The sequence below is a fragment of the Myodes glareolus genome, chromosome 5, assembly GCF_982192425.1.
Source record: "Myodes glareolus chromosome 5, mMyoGla1.1, whole genome shotgun sequence".
NCBI classification, from domain to species: Eukaryota; Metazoa; Chordata; class Mammalia; order Rodentia; family Cricetidae; genus Myodes; species Myodes glareolus.
This window is the reverse complement of record NC_142030.1, coordinates 103,632,270-103,650,711: the sequence shown is the minus strand read 5'-3', so window position 1 is coordinate 103,650,711 and position 18,442 is coordinate 103,632,270.

Below are 18,442 nucleotides of genomic sequence, written 5' to 3'. Positions count from 1 at the left end.
GTGTGTGTGTGTGTGTGTGTGTGTGTCACATTGGAGAAACAATGGAAAGTCAGCCACAGGACAGGCCATGGGATGTCAGAAGCCAACAGAACCATTGGCTTGGCAGCCCAAAGGAGGTCTAGGGAGAACCACACACCAGAGCTGTTTCTCAACTTACAAAAAAGATTTATTACTTTTAATTATGTGTATATATGTGGCTGTATTTTGAGATTGGCAGATGGGGTTCTAGTGGAGGTTCAGTAGAGTCATATCACATCAACCTGATTGCGTTTCCCCATCTGGAAATGAAGACTGTGGATGGACATCAGCCACAGAGTTCAGGGCTCTGGTTTCGGAGCTTTTGTACAGGTAATCCTTGTAAGGTGGAGACGGATGTAAAGTACCAACTGGTGGGATGCTGATGTGTGGAGGCAAGAGATGGGGCCACTGCCCTCATTCCTGCAGTTTTGCTAACCATGTGTTGAATGGTGGTCATGCTGTATCTGCAAGAGTGTGCCTGATGGCAGAGATCACATTTCATATTAACTCTCAGACATGAGTGGTCAGGAAATGATACCACATATGAAAGATGTGTGTGCAGTCACTCTGCATGCCCGACAGACATCTCTTAAAGGGAAGAAATGTTTGTTTGGGCTCATAGATTCCAGTCCAAGTTGCTTAGCTCCTTGTTTCTGGGGCTTTGGTGAGGCAGGAACATCATAGCCTAGAGAGTGTGGAGAGGGAAAGCTGCTTACGTTATGACCGCCAGGAAGCAGAGCCGTAGAAAAAGGAATTGGAGGGAGGGCAAGATCTGTCGTTCAGTCACCTGTGTGTCATAGTCATAACGACTTCATATGATAACAGCCCTCTCACCTATGAGCTCATTCATTGACATTCTAGCCACTGACAAAGTTAGAGCTCCCAGTACAGCACTCATAACCCAATCAGCAACCAAGCCCTTAACATTCGAACTTACAGAGTGTGACTTTCTCTCCATGTCTTCAATGATCTTCTTTTGGCCATGTCTATGTGCACATTTTCTCCTCTAACAAGAACTATAGTAATCCTAGATTAGGGCTCAGAAGCCAGAGAGGCAGCCCAGTGGGTAAAGGTGCTGCCACTAAACCTGATGACCTGAGTTTAATCCCTGGGACCCACATGGTAGGAAGAGAAAACTGACTCTTGGCAAATTGTCCTCTGACCTCCTCACAAATGGTGGGCCATGTGTGCACCCTCATACATATATACACATGTATGCACATATACTGAAACACTAAAACAAACAAATAAACAAACGTGAAAGCACAGTTTAGTGCTTAGCCCAGTGATTTCACCTTTCTTAGATTACCTCTCTATTGAAAAAGTGTTTAAGAGCTAGTTAATTCTGGAGCCATATTTGTGAGACCATGGCCTGGGGACACACATTTGGATTACCTCAAATCTATGTTTCAGCATCTCTTTAAAATCTCAATATCCAGGGCTAGGCGGTGGTGGTTCACGTCGTTAATACCAGCACTTAGGAGGCAGAGGCAGACAGATCTCTATGAATTCAAGGCCAACCTGTTCTACAGAGGGAGTTCCAGAACAGCCAAAGCTGCTGCTGTTACACAAAGAAACTCTATCTCAAAAAAAAAAAGACAAAAGACAAAAAACAAACAAAAAACAAAACTAAGTCAAACCCAAACAAACCCAATATCCAGGGCTAAGGATTGAATTCAGGCCGCCAGTCTTGGCGGCAAACACCTTTACACATAGAGTCATCTTAATAGTACTAAACGTCTCATCTTGCTTCCACTTCCCAGTTCCGAGATTTTCTGGCATGTGCCTCAAACATGTGACTGAGTCACCTGAGTCACATCCCAGCCCTAATTTTTTAAAAAAAGATTATGAAAAATTAGCAACCTCAAGAGTAGAAACTTTATATTTGTTGACCCGAGTTCAAGGACAGAAAATCACTTCTAGGCTTCACTTTCAGGAATGGCTCTATGGGTTTGGAAATGATAGTATTGGTTGTTGGGGTCATGAGGCCATCATGATCCCTGAGACCAGAAAGCTGGCTTGTCAATAGACAGCACATCCCCATCACTGGCTGCTCTGACATCACAAAAGGCTGGAGAGTGGCTGCCTTGATCATCTCCCTTGTCAAAAAAAAAAAAAAAGAAAAAAAGAGCTGAGAGTCATGCTTTACTAAATAATTAGAAAAACGTGGGACATCTCACGTTTCCCACCGCTCTGCAAGCTGGTATGTAGCATTCTAAAGCTCCCAGGTATCCTTAATTACAGCGTCTAGAGAGTTCCAGATGGGAACACCCGGCTCAACTGTTTTCTCAGCTTTCATCTGGATAGGGAAGAATGAAGCTTTCTTTATTCAACCACCAACTGGAGAACTTCATTCTGCATTTTGCTGATTGGTCTGCAAGCAAAATCGTCAGTTTGGAAAAAAAAAAAAACAACAAAACTCTTGAAGAACTGCCTTGAGATTTGAGAATTCAATCAGTCTCAAGAATTTCTTTTGGTAAAGACACTTAAGTTTGGTCAGGACTCGTGGGGCTGTGGTTGGCTCCTTGTCTCTGAGGTTGGGCATGCCCAGTGGTGTGGTTAAATATCATCAGGGCTGAAGTTGACCACAGAGTCTGCTCAAGGTAGTTGTGCTGATGTGATGTTGAAGAAAGTTGGAGGAAATTGGCCTATTTAACCAGTAGAACAAAAATGGAGGCGCAGTGAGGTCTCTGCTTCCAAGTTCAACTGTGTCTGTCACTTCCAGCACAGTGAAGTATTTGCCACGAGATGCTGGATTTTTTTTTCTCCATCAGTCAGGGACTTGTGGAAAGCAGCTTTTCCACTTTCCCAACACCAGGGTGTCTGCAAATAGACACCCAGAGGGTGGAACCCAGTGACTGTGGGAATTCATGAATGAAGTACAGCAACTCCACTGTAGCTTACTTAGAAATGAGAACGTGTGTGCTTCATCTGTATGATGACTCGGCGTTAACATTAGGAGAAAAATGATTACTGTGGGCTGGGGGAGGACTCAGTCAGCAAAGTCCCGGGACCTGAGTTCAAATCCCAGAACCCTGTAAAGATGTCAAGCATGGTGGTGCAACCTTGGACTTCACTGGATGAGGCAGTTTTTGTGGCAAGCACATTTGTCACAACAGGGCAGGAAATAGGAGAGCACAGAACATGGGAGATAGGATGGAGGCAAAGGAACAAGTCTGATACAGTTCAGCTGTCCAGCTTGGGCGCACTGAGGAAGTGATGTTATCATGAGACCCTAAAACAGAGAAAACAGAGAGTGAGATTGTCCTGTTTGCCAAGCATGTGTTTCTCAGATCTGCTGAGCTTTCACCCATCTACCTTGTTATACCCTATCTATTAAATGGCCTCCTCTGTCAGGTCCTGCACAATCTGCTATGCATTTATAAATCCTTACAGTAATCAGACAAGGCAGGGCTCTTACTGTACCAGTCTTCAGAGAGGCTAAGTAATTTGATTTTGGAACACACCACTCATTACTTAGTCTAAGGCTTTACATGACCAGAGTGAGTTGCAGTTTAGAAATGCATCTTCTGCTTGAATTTTGTTAGATGTTTCAGTACAGCAAATCATAAAGAACCCTCAGGCGTTCAGTTTTAATAGCATGGGACAAGGATGAGCTACCTTTGTCAGCCCTTGAACGGTACTGTCTTAGCCAGGTTTTTTTTTTTTTTGTCAACTTGACACCTGGGAAGCAGGAACCTCAGTTGAAGAATTGCCCTAGATTGGCCCGTGACCATGTCTTTAAAATATTGTCCTTATTGATGATCAATGTGGGAGGGCCCAGCCCGCTGTGGGCTGTACCATCCCTAGGTGGGCTTGGGCCATATGGTTTCTGTCTCTGCTCCTCAAGTGAGTTCTTGCCCTGACTTCCCTCCATGGCAGACTATGGTCGAGAAGTGTAAGGTGCAACACCCTTCCCCCAAGTTGCTTTGGTCAGGGTGTTTATCACAGCAAGAGAAAGCAAATTAGAACAGCGACTGTTGATCAGAAATCTAATTTCTCCTTGAGCTAAGAAAACTTGCTAACAGTGTTACGGGGGAAATGAAGGCATGGTTACCCTACCAATCCCCAGGCCAACGAGGAGTACACAGTTTCCTCGACAGCTTTGGCCAACCAGAAGTCCTGCACAGCTGCAGGGGAATGAGGAGAGGAGAGTGGCTTGTGCTCAGTAAGTCTTCCAGATGGAACTCTGGGCTTCCTATCTGCCCCTGTCTCTGCACCCTCTGAGGTTTCTCTGCTATACCACCTCACAGCCAAGGCCAATTCTAGAACAGGCCAGTCAAGATCTTGGTAAAGCTAGGAAGCCAATAACTAGGTAGACAGCTCTAATTTCAACACAGCCCTGGAGATGAGGCAAGAGAGATGGTGAGAACCCCTGTGTTTGGACTTCCATACCTGTCCCAACAATGAACTAGAGGGTAGGATTCCATTTCAGTCAACAAACACTAATGTCACTCTGTGCTCAGCATGGGAGGCAGGCACAAACAGTACACTTGGTCTCTTGCCGCTCAAAATCTGTCAGGACGGATGGGCAGGTGTAAGTGCTTCTCTTGCAAGTCTGGCTGCTATTGCAGTGGTGGCCAAGAAAAAGCAAGAGAGAGGGCACTTGAGAGAGAAGGTGTCTCTTACGTAGGACACTGGAGATGGGAAGACGACTCAGTTGACAAAGCACTTGCCGTGCCAGCATGAGGAAGTCCTCTGAAAAAGCTGGAAGGGGTGGCGTGGACCTGTAATCCCAGCACTGGGGAAGCAGAGGCAGGAGGACCTGTGGGATGCGTGGCCCAGTTGGTCTAGGCAAAGAAATGCGCTCCAGGATTAGCCTCGCCCTGTCTCTAAATAAGCAAATTACTACGATGAAGACACTAGATTTCGACCACTGTTCGCTACACAGACATGCAGACACTAGTACAGCGCTCCCATCTGTGAACATGTTATGTGTGAAAACAGGTAAGGGAAGGTTTTCTCCGGAGCACCAGGGTAGGAGCAGCGACACAGACACCTGAGACCGGAATGACGTGTCTAAGTGAGGTGAGCTATTGCTGACTTCCAGGGGGCCTTTACATTTCTTTGTTTTTTAATTTGTGTGTGTGTGTGTGAGAGAGAGAGAGAGAGAGAGAGAAGGGGGGTGGAGGAAGGGAGGAGGTGGGTATACACACGTTTGTAGGTCTGAATGTGGGTACACATATACCATAGTGCAGAAACGGCAGTCAGCGCCCTTAGGTGTCATCCCCACCTTCTCCTTTGAGATAGGGTCTCTCGTTCACCACTGCACATCCCAGGCCAGCTGGCCCACAGGTTTCCAGGGGTTTTTCTGCCTGTACCTTCCATCTCAGTGGGAGCAATGGATAAAATTGTAGACACATTGGCTACATCTTCAGCTTTAGGTGGGTTCTGAGAGCTTAACTTGGATGCTACACTTGTGCAACAAGCACTTTGCCACCTCTCCCGCCTGCAGGAGGGTTCTTAAAGACATGTCCCCCTGCTTCTGAGAGCCTATGTGAAGTTAGACTGTGGGAGGCCTCACCTCTCAGCCCACAGGAAGCTTCCTGCAGTAAGAGGTGTATTGCTTTGGGCAAAGCAAGAAAGGACAGTAGATTTACACAGAGATACAGTTGACTGCAGCTCTTTAAGATGTTCAGGATGGAGCTAAAGCGATCCTTGTAATATAGGCTTGGCTACTAGGCAGTTGAACACAAAGACCAAACATCCCAGCCCCCTCCATCACAAAGAGTGCTCCATTCTCTTTGAATATGCAGAGCTCCAATTACCGTGCTTTTAAACCCACTTCTGAGAAGCCATTCCAAAGTGATTTGGAAGTGTCTACAAGCATGGAGGATTGCCAGCACAGGGAGTGGGGTGACAACAGGGTCAGGATGGGACCCGGGGAAGAACGTGAGCAATCAGGTGCTTCAGGAATGCGCTGGAAACCCCACCATTTAGTGTGAGCTACATGTGCGAGGAAGAAAATGAACACTACCCTAGCATTTCCTCTTGATGACTGTCTTGCCCTGTGTATTTATGCGGAAGCAAGCACTAGCGTGTTTTGGCAGTTTCTCAAATATTTGACGCTTGGTAGCAAAAAGGGGCAAAAGGTAAGGAACCTTCTTAACCGCTTAGTTAACTTCCTTAGTTTGGAAAACAGGGGTTTTTAGAATTATTATTTTTACCACCCCTAACCCAACTCTGTAGGGTTTTTCAAACATTTGAAGACAATTGCTGGCCTTGAAGCTGAAGCACAGCAAAGAATGTCTTGAGAGAAACAGCATTTAAGAGGTGAAAGATTATCATGCATTTAAGTGTTCCAGACCATCCATCTTTTGGGGCAGGAGTCTTTAATCAGGACCAGTGATTACAGGGATAATGGCAAGATAAAAATCATACACATTCTTGCATTTTAAAAATTTCTGCTTTAAGTCACTAATGGTAGCTTAGATTATTATTAGTGAAAAATCATCCCCAGGCTTTAAACAGGCTCTCCTTGGTTATTCTTTCTGCAGGCCTGGGCACTGGCTCACCTTTGTCATTTCACCTTTGCCTTGGAGTCTGTCTGTGTCTCTACAGGCATGTGGATTTGGATACGTCAACCACATTTACCTTAGAAGTGGCTCTTTTTGCTTGTGAAGACAACCTGTTGGTTGGCTGGTCAGAAATTGCCATTGACTTGGTGGCATGTGTATGCTTGTTACCCTAGCGCTCAGGAGGTTGAGGCACAAGGACAGTGTTGACTTCTAGGCGAGCCTGGGTTATGTAGGAAATACTAGGCCAGCTTAAGTTATGGAGCCATATCTTTTCTCCAAAATCCAGAATAAAAGAAAGCAATAGTAGACATGAAGATGGCTCAATTATAAGACACACGCCTTGCAAGAATGAAACCTGAGCTGGTACCCTGGTACCCTCATAAAGGCCAGTCATGGTGAGCCACACGGGTAACCCCAGAACTGCAGGGACAGGAGGATCCCAGGTATTCATGACCAGCCAGTCTAGCTGAATTGGTGAGCTACTGATCTGATGAGGGACTCTGCCTCAAAAAGTAGGGTGGAGAGAGGCCGAGGAAGACTCCTGATGTTGACATCTGGCTCCCACATGCATACTCACACACATACATGCACACAGGACCACATATACATGTTTTCAAAAGCCAAACAACAGCAACAGCAGCAATTACAGCAGTGTGGGGAGGCAGATTGAGCACATCTGTATCCTCAAGTTCCCTCTCCACACTGGCAGGATTCGTCCCTGCTTTTATACTTCCGAATACTTGGGTGGCTGATACTTCAGCCCCTGTGATTTCTCCTTAGTTCCAAAGGCATTTCACATTCTTGCATTTATTTGTTTGATGACTGCTCCAGGAACTTATTATTGAGAACTCTGCTAGGAGCTGGGGACACATACATACATAATGACAGGAGCCCTTCCTGGGAAACTACTGCTTCATCCACTTGTTGGCCGTTTGATTCCACATGTAACAGACTGTTTTCGGCGGGTGCGGTATTCTCGCCTCTGAGCCAGGTCTGCAGTAAAGAAGACTCCGTGTGCCTGGATCGATGCCTTTTGCAGAGAGATGCTGTGCATCTGATGATGGGCACAAGGCTACAGATGGGGGCACGGGCGTGCACAAGTACCTGAGTATGCTCACGTGGAGAGGGTAACCTTAGACGTCGCTCATAAGGAGCAATCAACACTTCTTCCTTGGCACTCACAGGGTCTCTCACTGGCCTGGAGTTCACTAATTCTGTGAGACTGCCTGGCTAGGGAGCCTGGGCTCTGCTGGTCTGTGCCTCCCCAGAACTGGGGTTACAAATAATGCACCCCAAACTCAACTTTTGTGCTTTTCTTTTTGATATTATAATATAATTTACATCATTCTCCTTTTCCTTTCCTCTTTCCAGACACTTCCATATACTCTTCCTTGCTCCTTTTCCAATTCACGGCCTCTTTTTCTAGTAATTGCTGCTATATGCATATAACAACACACACATATATACATTTATATTTATATATACACTTGTTATATAAACCCGCTCAGTTTGTTTGTCTCTCCTATGTATGTTTTTCAGGGTTGACCAGTTAGTTGGTCTGTTCTTCTCTGGAGAAGAATATTTCTCCGACTCTGGCCACTCTTCAGTTGCCTGTAGTTAGTTCTTTGTGTAGGGCTGAGATGTGATGGACTTTTCTCCCATTCGCTAAAGCATGTTTATTGCTGTTTTTCTCGTTCAGGTCATATTTGGACAGTCATGTTGGTGAGACCTTCTGGACCTAGCTTCTGACATTCCTAGGATATACAATCTCACAGCAAACGTCCTGATCATGTAGTTCTTATAATCTTTCCACCCACACTTCTGCAATGTTCCCTGAGCCTTCAGAGATATTTTGTCGATGTATCCATTGGGACTGAGTTCCACCATTCTTCATTTTGATAGTCTCTGTCTTCCATTTTTGGTTTTAGATGGAGGTTCCGGGTCTTAAGTTCAAGTCCCTCTGATTGTGCAGTAAATGCATTGCTGAGGGGGCGATCTCTCTAGGACAAAGAGTTTCTAATGAAATGCTCACACGTCTTGTCTCCTTCTGTGGTCAGAAGTAAATTCATCAGAATGCTTACCCAGCAATGTCCTGGATGACATCTGTGCCCAGGCCGCCCGTCGGTCTGCACCAGAGGCTAATCCAACCCACCTTTGGTTTCTGACTGGAAACTCTGGGCTATAGCGCCACCCTTCACCTCCTCCATCTATGTGTGCCAACTTAATCTCACTGTTATAAAAATCCCCCCTAATGCATCTTAAGGATGGCAAGGTTTGTTTGGTCACCGTTTCGAGGGACAGCCTATCATGATGGGGAAGGCAAGGCAGCAGGAGCAAAGTGCCTGATCTCACTGCATCAAGGGTCAGGAAATGGAGAGAGATGGATGCCGATGCTCAGCCCTCTTCTCCTTTTCATTCAGTCCGGGTCCCCAGCCATGGAATGCTGCCACCATGTTCAGGGTAGATTGTCTCTCTTCTATCCTCTAATCCAGATGATCCTTCTCAGACTTGCCCAGAGGTTTGTAACCGAAGTGGTTATAGATCCCATCAAGTTGAAAAATCAATGTTAACTACCACAGTAGGTGTGCTCTGAGGTTTCCACAGTACCCTTGACCTCCAGCCTATGTGCCCCTGCCATACCTAATGATGATGCTTGAACTGTGAGCCAAGCAAGCCCGTCTTCCCTTATGCTGATTTTCTCACAGCTGCAAAACCACATCTAATATACTCACTAGCAATGTGATGAGTAAGCTATGTTTGTGCTTTCCCAAGTCTGGTTCCCTGATTGCTCGCACAGCATTGAGTGTGGCACTGGGGAGTGAGAAGAGCAATGCCACGTCCCAAGACTGAGCTCTAAGAAGCAGTAACATCAGCGGCAGGATCTATGTTATGCCTGTGCGTCCTAAACCCTAGGCATCGATGAGTGTCTGCATCGTAGTCTTACCATACCTACTTTTGCATGTGCAATTTAGCCAGATGGCAAAAAATCACCACAGCACAGGTTTTATTTCACAAACATCTTAATGCACCTTAAAATAAGTGGGTAATAATTAAAATTATTCAGGTTCAGGGACTGAGGAGATGGGAAATTCCCTGCCATGCAAGCATGAGGACATGAGATTGGGTCCCAAGAACACATGTGAATCCCGCATGATAGTACACATACAGTTCCAGGGCTTCTATGGAGGGGAAGGAGGAGATTAGTTAGCCTGGAGCCTGAGGTGGCAAGCAATAGACACCCTGTCTCAACCACGGTAAGAGGGGAGGACGGGCGCTTAGGTTGTCCCTGGCCCCCCATGTGCACCCTGCAGCATACAGATGCCTGCTCTCACAGACATGCTCATGTACATAGTACATAGCCCTGCACCTACATATGTAATAAATAAACTCCCCAAGTCCTCTGAAGTAGCCTCCCTGTGCAGAGCTGCTCAGCATCCGCTACCCAGTGCCTTCCCTGTCCCTAGAGGGACCGCACAGCACCTTCAGGAGCTGGGAAGTTTTGTGTCCTCGTCTCAAGGTGTCTCATTTGATCCTCGTGGCACACAAGGCTGAGACAGCCTTTCTGAGTCTGCCTGTGGCACTGAGTCACAGAGCTTGTCCGTGTGGGAGTCAGTGGAGAGCCCAGGGCTCTGGAAGCCAGAAGCTTCCCTTTGCTGGGGACATTGCACTTATCCAGGGCTCTGGGCCACCAGCGCTGCTAATTCTCCTGCTCAGATGAGGCAGTGTTCTTGGGAGACGTCTGGACTCTTGGAACTCACTGTAAATACCGAGGAGCCATTCTTCTCTTATCTCACAGTCTCTTCTCACTCACTCGACTGCCAGCCCCTAAGTATCCATCAGCCTGCAGCCTGCAAATCAGTTCCAAACCCAGCAGCGAACTCACCAGCCTGGGCCAGAGCTGAATCAGGCCTCTGCCTGAGAACTGCAGAGGGAATTCTGGGGCTAATCCTAGCCAAGAGCCACACAGTTTGAAAGGATGCTTGGTCTCTATGACCTGTCTCCCATAGAGAGGGGTTGCAAGGAAGGAGCCAGAGGCTATCTCCTGGTCTGAGTCACACTGAGGAGGCAAGGGAGGGAAAGTGTGTAGCAGTCTCAACAGCTCTCCATCCTAGGACTTTTCAATTATGTACAGACTGATGGGTTCAGTAAGCAGGTCCAGGACTTTGGGCCTACCTGACTTCAAGCAGTGCTTACCCACTAAAGCCCAGTTGGAAGTCCCACCTCCTTCCTGGGATTGGAAATAAATGAAAGCAAGACTAGTATTTCTATGTTTTCTGCAAATGGGTAAAATACAATCCGAAGCTTGTAAGACTCCCCAGCGTGGGTCACGGCAGTCCCGGAGCTCTGCCCTCCTAATTTTCAACTTGCATTCACCACCACCTCCCCCAGCCCCCAGCCATGCTGCAACCAAGAGAGAACTTGGCCTATGGGCTTCTGCCTTCAGCACGTCTCCTGCCAGGGGCAACTTCTCCACTCTTCCCACTTGTGCCTATGCACCCTGTCCAAAGTCTGTTATCTTACCTGCTCATTGATTAATACAACATACAGATGCAAATAAATCAATGAAGTAAAGCATGGGGTGGGAAGCCTTGAAATAGGCAAACAATGCCGACTGTAGGCACCTGAGTCTGGACAGACAAGGATGAGGACTTAAGAAATCTGGGACTCTACTAAATTTGGATAACACACACTCCACTCTTCTAATAACCATGCATTTGACAGCCTGGCCCCTTTACCTGAACATAATGTACACACACACACACACACACACACACACACACACACCTCTGAACAAGGCACCCAGCAACCTCAGAGTCCCCTTGGCTCTCATCCACATTTGGCTACACATCTACACCTCCATCCCTCTCTGAAGCACAGGTTTCTCTGTCCATAACAATATTCAAAATTAGACTGCTTTTATTCATACGTAGTCTCAATATATCTGTGCACGAAGAATAGAAAGGCCAATCTGTGTGAACTGGTTTTGGGTGGTAAGACAAACTTATTCTTCAAGTAAACTTTTAGGGAGACTTCCCTATTTACCACCTTCTGCTGTGCATAATTTGATGTGCATGGAATTAAGTCCAATGCCTTATGAGAAGGGACAGGCACAGTAGCAAAAAATAAATGTATGAACCAATACACCAATCAAAATACAGAACTGTTCTTTTCTTTTTCTTGAATCCCAAAAAAGGAAGCCCAGATCTTCTTTTCTGTAGCCCTTGGCTCCCCTGCCGTGTATTTCTGTCTGTTTCTACTATTTGCTTTGCTTTTGGATGACGTCGCTTTGTTATTTTTTCAATGCTCTGTATCATTTTCACTGTTTTTCGATAAAAGGCTAAAGACCTGGAAACCAACCATAGGTACCAGCTTGCAGGCAGCTGGCCTGTGAGGACGTGAGATTTGGTCATGCTGCATCACCCTAACTCTCTGGAAGGCGGTGACTCCACAGCATGCGTTAGGCCCCACTGCCGTCCTGCCTGTCTGCGAGCTCGCTGTGGAAGGGGCTTGCAAACCCCAAGCACCTGTTTACATGCTTGACTTTCTCTCATCTCTCCCCCAAGCCCTAGGGGCCGAGGGTGCAGCTCTGTTGGCAGGGTGCTTGTGCAGCATGCACCAATCCCTGGATTCCTTCCCGGGACCAAACCAAAACCAGACCTGGTAGCATGTGCCTGTAATCCCAGGTCTGGGGAGGTAGAGAGGAGAACCAAGAGTTCAAGGTCATTCTCTGCTACACAGTGAGTTTATTTTTGCTTGCTTGAGACCCTGTCTTGAAAATCAAACACAGAGCAAATAGATTCTAAGTTGCTCAAAAGGACTCTCATCTCATCCCGCCCCCTGTCTCCTCCACCTTCACCTCACACCTGACCACTCCACACCCAGTCCCACTCTGCACAGGGTAGACATTCTCTGATGCAAGGCTCGTTTTGTTCAGGGTTGATAATTTAATGTGAACTCCCTACACTACTGATATTTTGCCAAAGAATAGGATTCCTTAGACAATGGCTTTCTAAGCGATATCAAACAAGTCAAGTTCATCCTAGTCACGTGTGTCCCAGGATAACTGTGAATTCGACCCAACACGTGTGTAGATGAGAGTGCCATGTCATAGTGTCACAAGATTGGACACCCTTGCATAGCACTAGAGAATGTTCAGAAAGCATTAAAATGGTGCATACAAACAATTCCCTTTCTTTGATTGCCCTGTGTGCTTCTACGCTTTCATAGCTCCTTTGGCAGGCTGGCCAAGGACACAGGGTTTCATTTTGAGTAGACTGAGAAAGAAAGAATTGAGGCGGAGCACATGGTCTAAGGCAGAGGTAGCAAGACTCCTAGATATAGGCTGGAGAGATGACTGAGTAAGTGAAGTGCTTGCCTTGAAAACAAGAAGACCACAGAGACCTGAGATTGATTCCCATACTCCATCCCCAAAGCAGGTGTGTAAACCTATGCTTAAAGCCGCAGCACTGAGTGGGTGGAGACAGGTAGGTCCCTGGGGCTCACTGGCCAGCCAGCCTAACAGAATCAGGCAGCTATGTGTTAGTGAGAGACCCTGTCTACAAAAAACCAAAAACCAAATAAACCATAGATGAACAGCTTCCGGGGGATATTACCTGAGGCTAACCTGCTAACCTGCCCTACACACACACACACACACACACACACACACACACGATCTACAGATCTATGGCAGTAGGGTGGGAAGAAGGGTAGCAGGTGAATTTCAGAAGGACAGGTCCCTTTCCCCACCTGTGATGCCTGGCTGTCATCAACACAGACAATTCTAGTTGGCTGGACAGCTTACAATCTTCCTTATCTTACACGGTCTGCTATTCTTGTTGGCAATTATTGCTGGTGGCAGGGCGTGCTGGCGTCTTGGCAGATGGGAGCCTTCCTGCTGGGGAGAAGGGTTTTGTGTTTTATGTCCCAATATGACTTTGATGGATTCAGACAAATTTCTCAGGCTTGATGGACCTTTGCCCAGGCTGGAAAATCTTCCCCAGGCAGCAGGAAACATCTGAGACACCCAGACCCCAAATGGGGTGTTTTGCTTTGTTAACTTCCATGTCCTGGTGGACTGTAGCCAAGACCAGAATCTGGGGAAAGCCAAGTTTGGGATCAGTCCCAAAAGGCACAAGTAACAGCAATGGAGTCCCTCAACTTGGAGAATTGGGGGCTGGTTTTCTTATAGTACCCAGGTTGGCTTTCCTGGGCTGAGGAATCCTTAGAGGAGTCATTAGGAGTCATTATTACTGCAATCAGTTAGGGGGTGGACACACACACACACACACACACACACACACAAACACACACAGAGAGAGATAGATAGATAGAGAGAGAGAGAGAGAGAGAGAGAGAGAGAGAGAGAGAGAGAGATTTGGGAAAAAATACAAGGATGGAAGTCATAATAGATGCCTGAAATTATGAGGCAATATCAAAGGAATCTAGAAAATTCTTCTGCTGATTCCAGAGTGATGAAGAACCTGGGGAAGCTGACGTCAGTGACGTGAAGGCTACTCATGCTCCATGGCCATCATCATGTTTTTGGGTATCCTGGACCAAAGAAGAGTCTTAAATGTGAACTTAGATAGCCCTGGCTGGGGAACACAGTCTGCCACTTGATTTTGCATTCAGGAAGCAAACTGTCCCAGATGTTCACGATGAGAAAGGTGGCTGACATTTGTCACCAGAACTGAGCGTCTTAGAGAGTCGCTAAGTGGCAGCCGCTGGCCTAGCCTGCCATCCCACTAGGATACCACTTTGATTTCTTTTCCGCTGCAGAGGTAAAATATCCTGATGGAAGCAACTGAGTGGTCAAAGGTTTATTCCGGCCTATAGCTCAAGGGCACAGTCCATGATGGTAAGGAGGTCATGGCAGCAGGGCCTTGGGCAGCTGCTCACAACACATGCACGGCTGGGAAGCAGAAAGTGAAGACTGCACACTGCTGCTTGGTTCTCTTACTCTATTTCCATAGTCTAGGATCCCTGTGCTATGCAATGTCTCCATCCAGTTAAGATGGATCTTCTCACATCAGTTAATGTGATCCCGTAGGCATGTCTAGGGACCCATCGCCAAGCGATTCCAGATTCTGGCATGTTGAAATGTAACATTAGCCATGTCAGACACCACAGCCTAAGTCTAGTTGTGTGATAGAAAGTTCTCAGCCCCCATCTTAGCCAACCCTAAGAACTCTCAGCCAGTGCAATTCACTGCAGGCCAATTAGTTTTTCAAAATGTTCTATCCTATGCTATGTAAGAGTAGATCCACGGCCTTAGCTATGGTCTTGTTTGAACCTTATCCTCGTTATATGCGCAGTTCTGAAGGGCTCCAGGGGATGATTCAGAGATGCAAAGAGGAACAGGTGTCTTGGTGGGACCCTGAACAAGAAGCAGGAGTTCTCCAGGCAAAAACCTGACCAAAGAAACACGGGCAGTGCAGAGGCATGAATAGCCAATCAGATCCCAAAGTCCTCGTCAGTACTGCTAAAGATTTTGAACTTGATCCTGCCAGTTGCCAGTGGTGAGAGCCACGGAAGGTTTCTGTGTGTGGTTATGGGGTGGGTGTCAGTTCCAAGAAACTCAAGACAAAGGGTTGATGTGGTGCCTATACACATACCAAAGCACATGCTGGCCTCTAGGTTCCCACAGCATGGCAAGTACCATGCTGGCACCCTGCCTCTTCTCACTCCATCCCCACCCTAGCCTTCCCCAGCTCCTATAGGCTTTCCTCACCGCCCCAGCTTCTCATTCCTATATAACCCTGCTATTTCAGCTCAGCTCTCTCTCTCTCTCTCTCTCTCTCTCTCTCTCTCTCTCTCTCTCTCTCTCCTTTCTTTTGTCTTTCTCACTTTCTCTCCCCCCCCCATGGCCATGTTCAGTCTACTGTTTTTGAGCTTTGCTCTCAACTCTTCTGGATGCCCCTGTCTTTATTCTCCCTCCTATGTACAATAAAGACCGTCCCCTCCGCAAAACTTTAGAGCAACAATGCCGTCACTTTATACAGTGGATAGATTCACAGTGTATGTATACGTTTGCTTTTGTGTGTTGTATGTGCCTGTGTGCCCATGTCCAAAGGCTGACATCATTGCTCTGCACCTTATTTTTTCACCTTCTTGTTTTAAATATGTTTGTTTGCGTGTAGTGTTTAGTGAATTTTTTCTTGTTTTAAATGTTTTTCTTTGAGAATTCCATATCTGTCTCAATGAAATATGATCAAATCCACTTCCCATTCCCTTCCTTCAACTCCCTTCCATCTTCTAACACGTTCCCTTCCCAACTTCATCTTCTGCTCTTCCCCCTCCTCCTCCTCTTTTTGATCATCTACTAAATCCAATTAAAGCTGCCCATGTGTGCCTGGATGTGGGCTCATCCACCAGAGCACAGGCACCTACCCGGAGCCTTGCCCTTTGAAACAAGGTCTCCCACTGAGTCTGGTGTTCAGTGGTTCAGCAAGACTAGTTGGTCAGGAAGCGCCAAGGATCTCCCCGCCTGCACCTCTCCTAGTGTATGATTGTAGGGGAAACCCTACACCAGGCTATTTTGTGTATGTGGGTGCTAGGGATCCTATCTGAGGTCCTCGTGTGCACAGCAAGAGCTTGACTGACAGCTCTTTCCTCGGCCTGAACTCTTGGTTCCGATCGTGGTGCTTACACAGTGACACAAATAATCACGGTTGAAACGAGGGTGCTTTTTTAAAGAGGAACTCTATGAAAGCAGGAAGAAGTAGACGGGGGACCCATTTGATGAATGAACAACACGACCTCCAGGTTCTGGTTTCTTTGCTGAGGCTCTCCTGTGTAGGACCTAATCCCTTCCCAAGTACACTCACAGAACTTTTGTAAGGCAACTGTTCAGGGATAAAAGATCTGAAGGCACAGAAAAGAAGGGGAACGTTTGTGTAAGCTTTAACTGTTCTCTTATTTTCTCTCTGGGTTTACACAAAGGGTGGCAAATGTCCTCCAAACTGCCCACCCTGTCACCCAGAGAGGCCGTGGTCACAGCATCTCGGGACATGGGGCGTGGAAAATCAGTTGTTATCAACCACTTCTGGTGTGCCGAATTGGTTGGGCTAGGGTAGACTGCCTGGTGCCCTCTCCAGCTGGGGGTGGGACTTGTTCGAGATCTCCCCTCTCCTACCAGCCAGCCTCCTGCAAGATGCTGAGCCCGGCTTAGAAACCAGATCCACCTGTCCCGGCAGCCAAATCCCCCAGGGCCTCTACTGACTGGCACATTGATCACCGACAGACAGCTCTCCGGGACAGCTTGCCACACTGGCTGGGGACTAATTGGCAGTCCGTTCCCTTCTCTGAAGTTCATGGGAACCTCTTGTCTAAAGTGCCTGGCATGCGTGCAGACCCAGGGTTAGGGAGGCTGAGACCACCCGAGACACGCTGCATTGCCTGCAGCATCTGAAGAACAGAGGGCTGAGTTCTGTGGGTACCACGTGTGCTAGTATGCAAGCTGTGTCCTGTCGTCATGCCCATCTGCTACCAAGTGGGCAGCTTTGGAGACTTAATTCTATCACCAGAAATCTGTGTGAGTGACTCCTGGACAATTCACCTTTCTTCTCAAGTCCCCAGCGTCTTCACCTATACGATAGGAATAGCCAATTTTGCAGATTTCTGCTGTGGTGGTGGAAGATGAGGCCACTTTAAAGTCAGTGGGTAGAGCAATCTAACCCTGGTTCCACAACTCCGTTACTGTGTGGACTGCTTCTCTCTCCTCTCTTCCTCCCCCGTCCGGCCTCTCTGTGTATGAGTGTCCATATGTGCACACACTTGCTTGTGGAAGCCGGAAGCCATCCTCAGCCGACGATCCACATGAGCTCTCTACCTTGCTTTGGAGAGTGTCTCTCACCAGGCTGGAGCTCACCAACTCAGCGATGCTAGCTGACCAGCGAGCTAAAGGGATCCACCTGCCTGCCTCCCCCACCTCAGTGCTGGGGATATAAACACTTGCTACTGTTGTCTGCTTTAAAAAAACAAAAATGGTGGTGGTATTCAGCCTCGATGCAGGGGCGAGGATCTAGGTCCTGCCCCAACTTAATGTGCCAGACATTTTTTTTTGTTTTTTTTCTAAGTTTATTAAATTATAAAAGTTTCCATTTTCGCCCCTCCTCCCAACACCCTCCCACTCCCCCTACTCCCTCTCCTCCTCCCTCTCCATCCCTAAGAGCAGTCAGGGTTTCCTACCCTGTGGGAAGTTCAAGTTCCTCCCCCCTCCCTCCAGATCCAGGAAGGTGAGTATCCAAACAGACTGGATCCCAAAAATCCAGTATATGCAGAGGAAACAAGTCCCAGTGTCATTGTCAATGGCTTTTCAGAAAGACTCCGGGCCAGCCACATTCAGAGGATCCGGCCACATTCAGAGAATCTGGTTGGATCACGTGCTCGTTCAGTCCCAGTCCAACTGGCCTTGGTGAACTCTCATTAGATCAGTCCCCTTGTATCAGTGGGTGATCGCACCCCTCGCGGTCCTGATTTCCTTTTTCATGTTCTTCCTCCTTCTGCTCCTCATTTGGACCTAGGGAGTTAAGTCCAGTGTTCCAATGTGGGTCTCCGTCTCCATCTCCATCCATCGCCAGATGAGGGTTCTGTGCCAGACATTGTTGACTCCCATCAGAGCCCTTACCCATTGGGAGGAGGGGATGGGAGGAGTTGGGAGAGGTGAGGAGGGGGTGGGATGAGGGGCGGGATGGAGAACAGTGGAAAGCAAACAAAAAATGGTGTGTGTGTGTGTGTGTGTGTGTGTGTGTGTGTGTGTGTAGATTGAACATGGGTCCTCATGCTTGCACGACTACCATTGCAGGAGCCAAGCCATCCCTGCGGCCCAGCTTACCCTTTTCCAACACCTGCTGCCTCATCTAGCGTGTGTCAGACCTCGAGTGGTTTCTCTATAGCAACAC